This window comes from Rhipicephalus microplus, chromosome 2 (genome assembly GCF_043290135.1).
Source record: "Rhipicephalus microplus isolate Deutch F79 chromosome 2, USDA_Rmic, whole genome shotgun sequence".
NCBI classification, from domain to species: Eukaryota; Metazoa; Arthropoda; class Arachnida; order Ixodida; family Ixodidae; genus Rhipicephalus; species Rhipicephalus microplus.
The window spans coordinates 110436487-110449189 of NC_134701.1; positions in this window are offsets into that span (position 1 = coordinate 110436487).

Genomic DNA, 12703 nt, shown 5'->3' on the forward strand with positions numbered 1-12703 from the left:
CTACTACTAGTGCTGCGGCTGCTGCTGCTGCTGCTGCGAACGCTTCTATTAATAATATAACAGCAATAATGTAAATACTGCCCGGCATCACAAGATTTTGCTAACAGTTTCTCACCAAGCAAGGACATCTTTTAGCAAAAAAATTGTCCCCGTATCTGCAAATTGGCCCCGTATCTGCAAATCTAATCTGCAAATGTCGTGGAAAGACGATAGTCTTGCGTGTGGAGAAAGCGAACAATTAATTTGTTGTGTTCGCAAGAAGATCAGTGATTGGTATTTTGGAGGCGCTACGTTAGAGTGCCTCGAGCGTGCAGCAGAGGCGAACAAGCGCATCAAGTCACGTTACACGTCAGATATGAGCGCCATATGGCAGTTTTTTCGAAAAACAAAACGCGTGGCTCTGAGACGGGTGTGCGCGCCCGTCTCAGAAGTGATAAGGTGAGGAACGCAAGGTGACGGGTAGGTGCCACCACCATCGCTTCTTCGCAAAGCGTTGAAAACAATCGCCTTTTCGTGCAAGCGTTGCATCGTCAGCGCAGCGTGATAAGCGCTACGGTCCTTAAAATAACTTATAAATGCATTTTTCAATAAAAGATGCACATGAAGAATATATACGTGTTGGTATGGTGCCGCAGACTTGCACAATAATTGCTTAATAATTGAGAATTGCACAGGTATGAACGCTAAATCTTGACCAGCAATGGTGGGTGCTGCGGAAGAAGTCAGCCGTTTCGAGTACCCGGGGCCGTCAAGAGTGGATAAACAGACAAATGTACAAGCAAACTGACCAAAATTTTTGCGTTAAAGGTCCCCAAGAAAGACTATCGCCTTTAACAAGGTATCGTTAGACATAAAATAATAAATGAATAAAACACACTTCTTCACGCTGGATGGGTGGCCGAATGAAGTGGTACGTGCATCCAGTTAGCATAGCCCGACCACACAATCCAACACAGAGGATTGCGGCAGCGACGCGCTAATGGTGTGAGGATAGAGGAAATGGGAGAGCTGAGGTGGAGGGGGAGGGGAGGGGTGTACCTCTTCTACATTCTCGTCTCCTTAGCCTCACTTTCCTTTCACACCACTTTGTTGTACTGCACACGCAGGTGTGCATTTGTTAACCATTTTGTCGGTAGTTTTTCCGGCTTCTTATCCACCTTTTTTTATATTACAATAAATAGCTACATACTTCGTTTCCATTTCTTTGCCTACTTTTTTTGCTTTGGAACTGTTAAGTTTTCGAGAATGTGGTGCGGCGTGACTACATTCTTAAATCTTTATGAAATGGCACATGCTTCTTTGTCATATCTCTATCTTCTGCTTCGCCCCCGGAACACACGCGCGGATTTTGCCGCAGTTGGATGCAATAACTGTTATGGGTAAGAGACCTTGTACAGATTGTAAGAGAGAGAGAGAGAGAAAGAAGGATAGGGGGCTCAAAAACAGTAATGAGTAAAGTATAAATACAAAAACAAATCACAGCATAAACACTCAGTTAATGACGATGAGTGGGGCGAAGCGTCTTTCCATCCATCCATCCATCCATCCGTCCATCTGTCTGTCTGTCCGTCCGTCTGTTTGTCTGCCTGTCCGTTCATCCATCCGTCCATCTGTTCTGACTTTTGACTGTCTGTCTGTGTGTCTGTGTAATGCTGTGCTGGCTACGCCGGAGGGGTGGACTGCCCTAGGTCATAAAGAGCTTCGCCCCTAATAAACAAGGAAGCCGACAGATTGCGTACAGGCAGGATCGAAGATAGTTTAATGAAACAAATACAAAAGGGGCATGCATAGCCATGTGTAGTACAGTGGGCAATGGTAGGGAAGGGAAGTGAGGGCCAGAAGGAATGAAAAGAGGAGGTGACAGGCTAAAGTGTAGCATTTAGTTTCAGCAAGGCGCAGCAAAAGGAAATAAGCGTTACAAGGACAGAAACAGCAGCAACAACGTCAGCTCCTCTTTATTCACAGTCTTCGAACTACTAATGTAGTATAGCTACCACAATCTTTCCCTTTGTCTGTATATGTAATTATCTCTTTTCGTTTCTCTCTCTTTCCATCGCCTTTTTTCTCTTTATCATACTTCATTTCTATCATATGATTCTCATGAATGCCTGGCTGCACAGTTGAGTAATCACGGCACTCAACTTCGGCCCGTAGATGTCAGAGGGTGCCCGTGTCAAAATCCCGCTGTGAAAAGTTTAATTTTTTTATTCATTGTTTTCACAATTCAACGTCTCTTTTACCTTTTTTTACCTTTCCTTTCTTCGACGCGTTGGTGTGCGCGATGTATCTTCTTACCCGAAGCACGGCATATCTTACCCGCATGTAACTACAAGATGTGGAAGCGTACTTAGAACGGGCACTCGCTCACATCCTCACCATCGTAATATGGAACCATAGACGTACCATTATCGTACCATAGATGGCACAAGACAAGGTACACACGTCTTTAAGATAAGATGCTCCACATCTAAAAACTATCGATTGCAAGGTGGCAGCAACTAACTAGAACTCGCTCTTATCCGATGATGACGAGGCACACCAATCCGGAACTGTAGATTTCACCTAAAGGTAATAGAAGTGACGTGAGAATCTCCCTTGGCCGCATGCTATGGGAACGATGAGGGGACACGACAATATTGAGAAAGTAGTCTTTACTTCTTCAATATTGTCGAGACTGGTTGCCCAGCTCTGCGATTGAGTGTCAAGTTCGGGTAGTACAGTGGGCTTAGGATGCTGCCAGGGTTCGAGTGCTACTCGCCGTCTCATAAGCAGAATCTTGCCTATTTTGACCATAATTCGCTGCCTTTCAAAAGTGTTTTCTCTGACATTCATTTACCTAGTCCAAGAAATAGCATAAAAAGACATTAAATACTACATAGAGCCGCGCTTGTTGTTTTTCCTTTTCAGAAGTTGTGTTAACACAATTTTGCAATTGTTCAAACTTGTTTTATTGACTTGCATCATCTAAAGCCTAATAAAGGGCACGGTACGCTTTGAATGAAGTTATTTATTTATTTTTTTACATATACTTTAAGATCCCGAGAAATCACATGAAACGTGGGTAATATACCGACACAATCAAAACACCACGTAAAGCGGTTGGTAATATGCATATACAAATGCGAATGCGTAATGTTACATTTTTCAAGACATGAAAAATTAACAAAGTTCTCTAAATTCACTTCGTTTTATAGCATACTTTTGTATTTATTCACTTTGACATAGGCAGTACATCTTCGGACGAGTGGTTTGACGTACCGTTTATGGCGTGCCGCTCAAACGTTTAATTTATGATCCCTCAAAATGGACATAACCAAAACCTAAGTGCACGATATTTCTAATCTGAGATTCATCATATTCGTGCAAAACATAGAACACCAGTAACCTAAACAAGAAAATGGGCGCCAGTGTTAAGGCTGTCAGTTTACCATAGATAACAGAATGAAACACAGCCAAACTGGCTACCACAATCACCAGCAACCTAACACGCGGTGCACATTAGAACTGAGCACAAAATTATTTATTTATTACATACTGTTGACTTGTTATGATAGCAGTTTTGGTAATAGTTCCTTAGAATCAACTGTGGCGGAGGTATTATATTTGTCAGAGGCAGTAGCTTTGTGGACCGTTTCTTTGCATGGCAATTTAATTAGGATGGCTTATGAACTACTATGGCTAGGCAAGCTTTAGCGTAGCAGGGGTCAGACTCACAGGAAAAAGGCAGTTAGCATTGCTTATGGCAAGCAGAAGAGCCTAGTAACTCTCATAATCCTAATATGGTTGAAAGTTAGGCGAGTTTTACATACTCATGCTGGCAAATGCAAACAGAGCGCCGTTCAAAGAAAGCGAAAATGACACGACACCTTTGTTGTATTTTCTATTTTTGTATTGTGTTCTGTTTGCGCTGGCCATCATGACTTGAACTGCGTTTGAGAAAAAGTGCAAACTATTTATACTTATGCCTGCTCTACTATATAAGAGACGCATGCTGCAGTCTGGGCAGTAACATTTGAAATATATCGATTACTGTATGGCGTTAACTGAGCCTGTGCGGAACACAGATTTCACGCAAAAAAACGCAGCGTGTGGTAATGTTTTTGGTGTGTACAAACGGGCCAAATGTATGACTTTTACTAACCGATTTGTCGGAGCTAACACGGGAAAGATCCAGCCCGGACAGTGTTCAGTTTTCGAACTGATTTTTTTATTATCGCGCTGCACCCGCCGCGCGGCCCAAATGCCAACTTCTTCTTCCTGGACGAGCGGCGCATTGAGGCGCTACAGGGCTCCACCCCGTAGAGCGAGAGCCGTAGGAATCACCAGAGGAGTCGCCCAGTGGACATGCTTGGATGTTGGCATCCAGACATTAGATTGAAACCCCGAGACCGCGAGAGCCGCGATATACGCAGGTTTCAGTCGATCAGCAGCCACGACGTCTTCACGGCCATTGATGTCCAGCGTGAACGTCTTAGGTGTACGATGGAGTACGCGGAATGGTCCATCATAAGCTGGTGTTAGTGGTGGCCGTATTTGGTCACGCCGAACGAAGACGTGACTGCAGTCATGCAGATCCTGACTGACGAAGACAGACTGCGGGTGTCGGTTGGCAGGAATCACAGGAGCAAGGTCCCGAAACGTGGTGCGCAGCTCTCGAATGTACGTGGAGGCATCGTGAGTGAAAGGTGGCGATGATGGCTCGAAGAATTCTCCTGGAAGACGCAGACAAACGCCATAGACTAGTTCGGCTGATGAGCAGCCGAGATCCACTTTCAATGCTGATCGGATGCCCAGAAGTACGAAGGGGAGGTGGTCGAGCCAACGTTCTCTTGGCTGGTGAGCAGTGAGGGCAGCTTTCAGTTGTCGATGAAGCCGTTCGACCATGCCATTGGCGGAAAGATGGTAGCCAGTTGTGTTGATGTGTCGAATGCCCAGGATATTGGCAAGTGCGGTGAAAAGGGCCGATTGAAACTGACGACCGCGATCAGTGGTGACGACAGAAGGGCTTCCAAAGCGCGACACCCAGCCGTTTGTGAAAGCCTTGGCAATTGTTGGTGCTGTAATGTCGGAAATGGGAAACGCTTCCGGCCATCTGGTGAAGCGATCCACACATGTCAGCAGGTAACAGGCTCCTTGCGATAACGGAAGAGGACCGACGATGTCGAGATGGACGTGAGAAAACGTTGCGTCCTGAGGCCGAAACGGGGATGTTGCCGTGACAGTGTGACGGTGAACTTTAACGCGCTGGCACTCAAGGCAGGTTCGCGGCCAGCGTCAGACATCAGCATTGATGCTTGGCCAAAGGAAACGAGATGTGACTAGCTTCTGGGTCGCACGAATACCAGGATGGCTCATGCTGTGCAATTGATCAAAAATTGCATGACGAAAAGCTGAAGGCACGAAGGGCCGAGGGACACCAGTAAACGTTTCGCACGTTATTAATGAGGTAGAAAATGGAAGCGGGCACTCCGTGAACGATAGAGACGTGGACGAAGAGCGAAGACGGTGCAGCTTATGATCGTTGCTTTGGGCAGCTGCTAGCTCTTCATGTCTAGTGGTGGCTGGGTCGACATGGCATCAATGCGGGATAGTGCATCAGCAGCAGCATTTTCCGGCCCATGTACGTGTCTGATCTTCCACAGTGAACTCGGAAATAAAGCATAGTTGACGGATCTCCCGTGCAGTATAATTGCTGTGATTGCGATGGAAGGCAAACGTCAGGGGCTTGTGATCTGTAACGACGTAAAAGTCCCGGCCCTCCAATAAATGACGATGATGTTTGATGACGAGGTATACCGCGAGGAGTTGTCGGGCAAATGTACTGTATTTTCTCTCTGGTGGCTTCAGTTTTTGCGAGAAAAACCCAAGGGGCTGCCAACCGGATACGTGCTGCTCGAGAACAGCGCCAACTGCCACGCTTGATGCATCAGTGATGAGACAAATTGCGGCATCAGGAACTGGATGTATGAGCATGGTAGCGTCTGCCAGAGCCTTCTTGGCAGTGTCGAAGGCAGATGCAGCGTCCTTGGGCCACTCCAGTGGCGCAGCCAGGTCTTCCTTTTTAGCCAATAAGTCGGTCAAGGGCTTTAGGAATGTGGCGCACTTAGGAAGAAAGCGGCGATGGAAGTTTAGTAGGCCGAGAAATTCTCGGAGTCTCTTCAGTGAAGTCGGGGGTGGAAAGTCTTGAATAGCCTTCACTTTGCTGGCGAGTGGTTGGATACCCTTTGAAGTGACAAGGTGGCCTAGGAACTCTATTGTAGCGACGCCGAAGAGGCACTTATTGGGATTAATTACGAAGCCGTAATCATCCAGGCGGTGGAACAGGGTGCGCAGGTGGGCTTCATGCTCAGGGCCGGATGAGCTTGCTACAAGGAGGTCATCAAAGTAGGCAAATACGAAGTCGAGACCTCGCGTGACCTCGTTGATAGTGCGCTGAAAGGTCTGTGCAGAGTTGCGCAGTCCAAAAGGCATCCTGACATATTCAAACAGACCGAATGGTGTGGTGATGGCAGTCTTCGAAATGTCGGCGGGTTCTACAGGAATCTGATGGTAAGCCTTGATTAAATCAATCTTAGAGAATATTGTGCACCCAGCCAAATTTGATGTGAAAATATGTATGTCAGGAAGTGGATAGCGGTCTGGTAAGGTGTGGGCATTGAGAGCGCGGTAATCCCCACATGGTCTCCAGTCGCCAGGATCTTTCTTCGGCACCATGTGGAGTGGCGACGCCCAGTTGCTGGAGGAAGGCCGCACAATGCCGAGTTCAAGCATGTGCTCAAACTCACGGCGGGCGATGGCGAGGCGTTCTCCAGATAGTCGACGGGGTCATGTAAAATCGGGAGGTCCAGTTGTCACAATGTGGTGAGTGATGGAATGCTTCACCGGTGACTCTCTGGTGTGCGGCTTCGTGATGCTGGGAAAGTCGTCGAGTATTTTTGCATACGGCAAAGCAGGTCTGAGAGCTCGCAGTCCCGTTGACGAGGAAGTACAGAGTACACCGTTGATGGAGAGGCGGGTGTTGAGATCAATGAGGCGATGAGCCTGCATATCCACAGCAAGGTTGAAAAAACTGAGGAAGTCAGCTCCAAGAACAGCTTGCGAGACGTCAGCGAGGATGAAAATCCAGCGGAACGTACGGCGTAGTCCAAGGTCAAGTGTAAGAGAGCGTTGGCCGTATGTGCGAATGACGGAATTGTTCATCGCTTGGAGTGGGCAGGTCTGTTCGTTGCGACGGCGATCTGCACACGAGGCCGGAATGACGCTAACCTGGGCTCCTGTGTCGACTAGGAAGCAAGCGTCAGTGATCTTATCAGAAACATAGAAAAGGCAGCATGACTTTCGACCAGTATCACTTGCTGCCGTCAGTGGCCGGTCGTCGCATTTCCCGACCAGGAGCACGGGCGAGTGCACTTGCGAGCAGAGGCACCGAATCGGCGGTGGTACCAGCACACGGTTGAGAATGAAACGTCCCGCGGCGCGTCGGGTGGCCGAAATTCCGGAGAACGTGGGGGCGTCGAGGAGCGACTGTGTATCTGGAACCTGGATGACGGTCGACGATGCGCTGGTACAAAGTCATCGAAGCGCCTGACAAGGGTGTCCAAACGGTTCTCGATGCTCGTGAGCACCGGGTCTGCAGCGGGGGCCGGTGGCGGTGTGGTAACCGCCTGGAGGCTATGTGCCCGCGAGTTGTCCGCCACTCGGTGAGCCATTTCAGCGAGTGTGTTTAGTGGGACACCTCCTGCAGCTACGAGGACCGGGACGATGCTCTGTGGTAAGCGCTGGAGGAACAACTCACGTAACAGCTTCTCCTCTTGAGGGGTGGAGGGGCCGCCAATTAGCTGGCGCATGCGTCGCAGGAGCTGTGATGAGCGACGGTCACGGAGCTCTGTAGCCGTGATGAGCTGTTGGAGTCTGCTGTGTTCGGACTCAGACTTGCGAAAAATGATAGCTGCCTTCAACGTGTCGTAGGGATGGCTCGGGTGCAGCGACGCTAAAATATCAGCTAAGTCGTCGGCTACGTCCGGAGGTAAGCAGGACACCAGATTCCAGTACCTGGTCTGTTGGCTGGTGATTTGCCGTAGACGGAAGTGCGCCTCGACCTGCAGAAACCATGTGCTGGGGCTGTTGGGCCAAAATGGTGGCAGGTTGACATGTTGAATCGCAGCGACTGCAGCACCGCTAGGTCTGGCGTCTTTTTGGGCGTCAGGACCGGTAGGATTGGTGGCAGAGCAGGCGGGATCCATGCGGGATGATCGGGGCTGTGTGTTCTTCATCGGGTCACCATTAACTGTCGGAGCTAACACGGGAAAGATCCAGCCCTGACAGCGTTCAGTTTTCGAACTGATTTTTTTTTATTATCGCGCTGCACCCGCCGCGCGGCCCAAATGCCAGCTTCTTCTTCCTTGACAAGCGGCGCATTGAGGCGCTACAGATTTTTTCATTTTATTTTTCGTCCAACAGTTTTCTCTCAAATTGAAACGACCAGAGAAAAAAAAATTTGTGTGTTTTAATTACGAGCTTTGTGGATGGTTTATCAGGAATCAAGGAAAAAGGAGAGTAAAAAGAATATATCGCCTGAAAAAGTGAGTGTTTATGTTAAGCTGAATCCTAAAAAACCATGAAACGTCTCAGCCTATTTTCCGTGTCTGTCAAGTCCGCAGCTAGTCAGCAAGCATTTAGTTTAGGGTAAGACGCCAATCCTCGTCGTGATGTTTCTTTCAAAGTATGCCAACAAAGCGCAATGTCTGGTAGAATTTATCATGTTCTTTTTTGGGGGGGAAGGGGGGGGGGGGCTTCGTCCTGCAATCTTCAGCAAAATGTTTTATTCTATGAAATGCATTATTCTTCATACTGGTCACAAGACATGTTTTTGTTTTGAATACCAATCTTCCGTTGTTTCTAGAATTAGTAACTTGATACCATTGGATAGGGAAAGACTTTGTTCGTACAGGAGCACCCCGTGGTGATTTGATGGAGTAGTGGCGCTATCTAAATTCAAGTAAACATGAATAGGGGTTTGATACATCTTTTTCTTTGTTTTGTTTTTACGAGATATTCACATAAATCACTCTTCGTGGCTCCCAAATGTAACATGAGGGGACTTTTGCTACTTGATTTCTTAAGTGCATTACAAACTGAGATTTTTATTTCGTCCTATAAAATACCGGCATCTTCGGGAAAATTTTTTATGTTCTATTATTTATTTATTTATTTATTTCAGACAACCAGTGTACAAAGTTTTTCTATGGGATTGACGTAAAGGAAAAAAAAAGCCTGACAAAGAGCCAACGGCCTCTGTACACATACACAATCGGTTATAGTATATAGCAGTACAAAAATGAATGTATACAATACTATAAAACATTAGCAATTTTCTATTTCTGACATCAGACCTTTTGACAAAAAGTTACATAAGTCTGATTAGCACATAAATAAATATTGAGAGACTAAACACAACGATGGCAGCCAAAATAAAAAAAAACACAGGCCTGAGCAGCCTAAGCAAGTTATACGAAATAAGAAGATGAATCAGAAGAGGCATGAAAGTCTATTTGAGTTTTTACGGAGGAATGTGTGCATCTTCTTTTCGAAGACTTTATTATTGGAACTTTGTTCAATTAATGTCATCACAGTTGAGTGATCATTATAGGGAAATGGGGAATTTGGTAAGTTAATTTTTGTGTACCGTAATTTGTACGAAGCATATCTGTCTTCAAGCTGGTGTGTCGTAAATTATGACAGTGGTCCCACTCGTGAAGTTTTCTCAAAAATTCAATTCGATTACATTTAACTTCACGTTATATGATCATTGATACTTTTTATATAGCATATTATTGATGACTAGCAGTCTATGTTTTTCTGAAAAAGATGCCGTGTGCAAACGAAAGGATGGTAGTTCAATTATACGCACAGCTTGTTTTTGTATTCGATATAAATTGCTCAGGATAGTTTTTCTCGTCGTTCACCATATCAGAAAGCAATAGTGAAGGTGATAATGTATTGTTGCTTAATAAACCATTCTTTTTAACCATACTGGTAATAAGTGCGGCAACGTGCATGGTATGCAAACTGCTCGACAGATGCTTTTCGTAAGTCATTTATACGCATAAATGAATCTAAATATTCGTGAAAAAAGACGCCGAGGAATTTGAGAGACGTAATGCGTTATACAGGTTGTTCATGAAAGCTAATAATAATTTTGTTAGTGTATGTTTTGTTACGAGGTCTAAAACAATTACTTTGGTTTTTTTAGCAGTGAGATTTAGCCTGTTGGCCCTGAGCCACGTCTATAGGTTTTGTAGCCATAGATTCGCTTTAACATAAGGTCGGTAATATCTGACTCAGAGAAGAATAGATTCGTGTCACCGGGGTGCGAAATAATGTCGGGTGTTAGGGGTCTGTTTGCTACATCGTTTATGTACATAATAAACAATAGTGGGCCAAGGCTTGACGCTTGCGGCATGCCGCATGTGGTGTTAATGAGTTCAGATTTCGCATTGCCAATGTTAGTGTATTGCACATGGTTTTCTAAGTAACTTTTTACAGTATCCAGAGCAATACTTTATTCGTCGTATGTAAACTTTCGTGTTTAAAGAACCAAATGCTCTTTTGAGGTAGAGAAAAATCCCTACCATGAATTATTTTTATATTGACAAATAATTATTTTTAATATAGAGAAAGGCCACTTCCGTGATTTTTTTCTTTTGGAAACAATGTTTATTTTTCACTTCAATGTTCTTCTGCTCAAACAAATGAGTAAGCCTGCGGTTTATTGCTTCTTCTATAGCCTTGGAAACTATAGGTAAAACAGAGATTGGCCTATAGTTATATAGTCCTACAGTTTCGATGATAAGGGGCTTAAGGATAGAAGCTTGCAGACATCCATAAAATATTACAGTCGGCCTGTGTTTCCGTGTAGGAAATAAAGCGGCTTTCGACAATATATTACCATAAAAACAAAAGAAACCTGCCTAAAACAGGAGTGCCTTTTTAAAGCCACCTTACGGAGAGTTTATTTTCTAAGCCTTATCGTCTATGAGAATGGAGGCGAAGAAGGCCTGCGTTCTTTGATAGTGAGTCGTGCAGAGCAAAAAGTGATGCTAAACCAGAATCTTATCATCTATTGTTATAGCGTGAATAGCTTTTTTGAAGTACGCCAGAGTTGCATGACGTTATCGTAACTCTCCATTAGTCGTTATCGATTTGCGCCGCCTCGAGCGACGTTCACCAGTCCGCGCCTGTTGGTCGTTCGGCTTCTTGAGCGCGCATCTTCACGACTCATTTTACGACTGCATCGTTTGCATTATACACCCTGTTTATGATCGTGTTTCCGTTGCCGCGAAGCCTACATAGCTTTCTCTGTCACACGAAGCAGTTAAAGAGCACGTTTCAGTGTTGTAGTCGCCTGTTGGTAGGGGCAAGTTCGGCGCACGCAAGCCTCCTTAGATTGCAGCGATCGTGATGAGTCCCAACACAGCAAATTATTACTAAAAAAGTCCGCTACAACACCTCTTCGTAAGATGGTGAGGCTTTTGGGGCAAGGCACGAAAGGTCATTGCGATTTGTCGTAGTGGTGCATTTCCAATTGCCTATTTTCAGATGCATGGACAGCTGGAATGAAACTGCTACGACAGGGAAAATCAATGCATGCTAGTGATTGTTTCGCAACACGGTAGTGCTGCACTGCATGCAGTGTTTCATAGCCAATTAGGAAGATGAGCTCTTAGGCCTAAACTCCACCTATGCGAGCATGACGCTGGCTCTACCCTCGACAAGAGTTGGGCGCTCGCGGCCACACAACTAATGGCTAAGCAAAAAAAAAACAGATATGGAGTAAAGATATCAAAGGCAGCACTCATAGCTACACTTTAAACAATGTTTTAGTGTGAACTATTGCAGAGGGAAATGTAGAAATTGTATGGGGCTGTGCATTTTTTACGTTCACCAATGGGTGTGCCGAGTGTAAGCGGTAGACAGACAACAGTTTGGTAGTAAGAGTATATGGCCTACTGCGTAGTGGGCATTAGTGTCCGCTAGCGCTGACAGATACCACATTGCAAGCATTACGAGTATTACCACTACGTGAATAAAACCCTTTCTCGAATTTTTACACTTCGCTTCCAACGCAATTCTCATTTTATTTAGTATCCGTGAAAGTCAGTTGTCATGGTCTTTATTGCAGCTATTTTGATAGTGGAAATACCATCGAAGAGATGCATCTTTTAAGTTTTTTGTGTGTTCGCTTTGGCAAGAGGAGAAAAGATTTCGGGGGCCCACATCTGGGCTTATACAGTCCTGATACGGCCCTTATGCGTGAAGTAATTGTAAGGTGAGTGTTATTGGTAGATGTTATTGCATTAAGAAATTTACTGTATCGACCGTGGCTGTATTAAAAAATAGCTATGTATTTTCATGAGTATTACGCCTGCCGATCATTGAGCGGGATAACAAGGTTCTGACAAGCAAAAACTGCCTGTTGGAAGCTTGTTAAAGCACACTGTACAGCGCAACACTCGATATAAACAAACTACAATGTCACCAATGTCCTTAAATCAGTCCCGTAGAGCCATCGATATTCCTATTTTGTATACTAGCTTCTGTAACACATCTCAGCGTCGCCATTCTGGGCTGTAGAAAAACGTTTTCTCGTTTTCTTTATTACGGGACGTGATTTAATAAGGTCACGAGACGTCGTATGCACTCA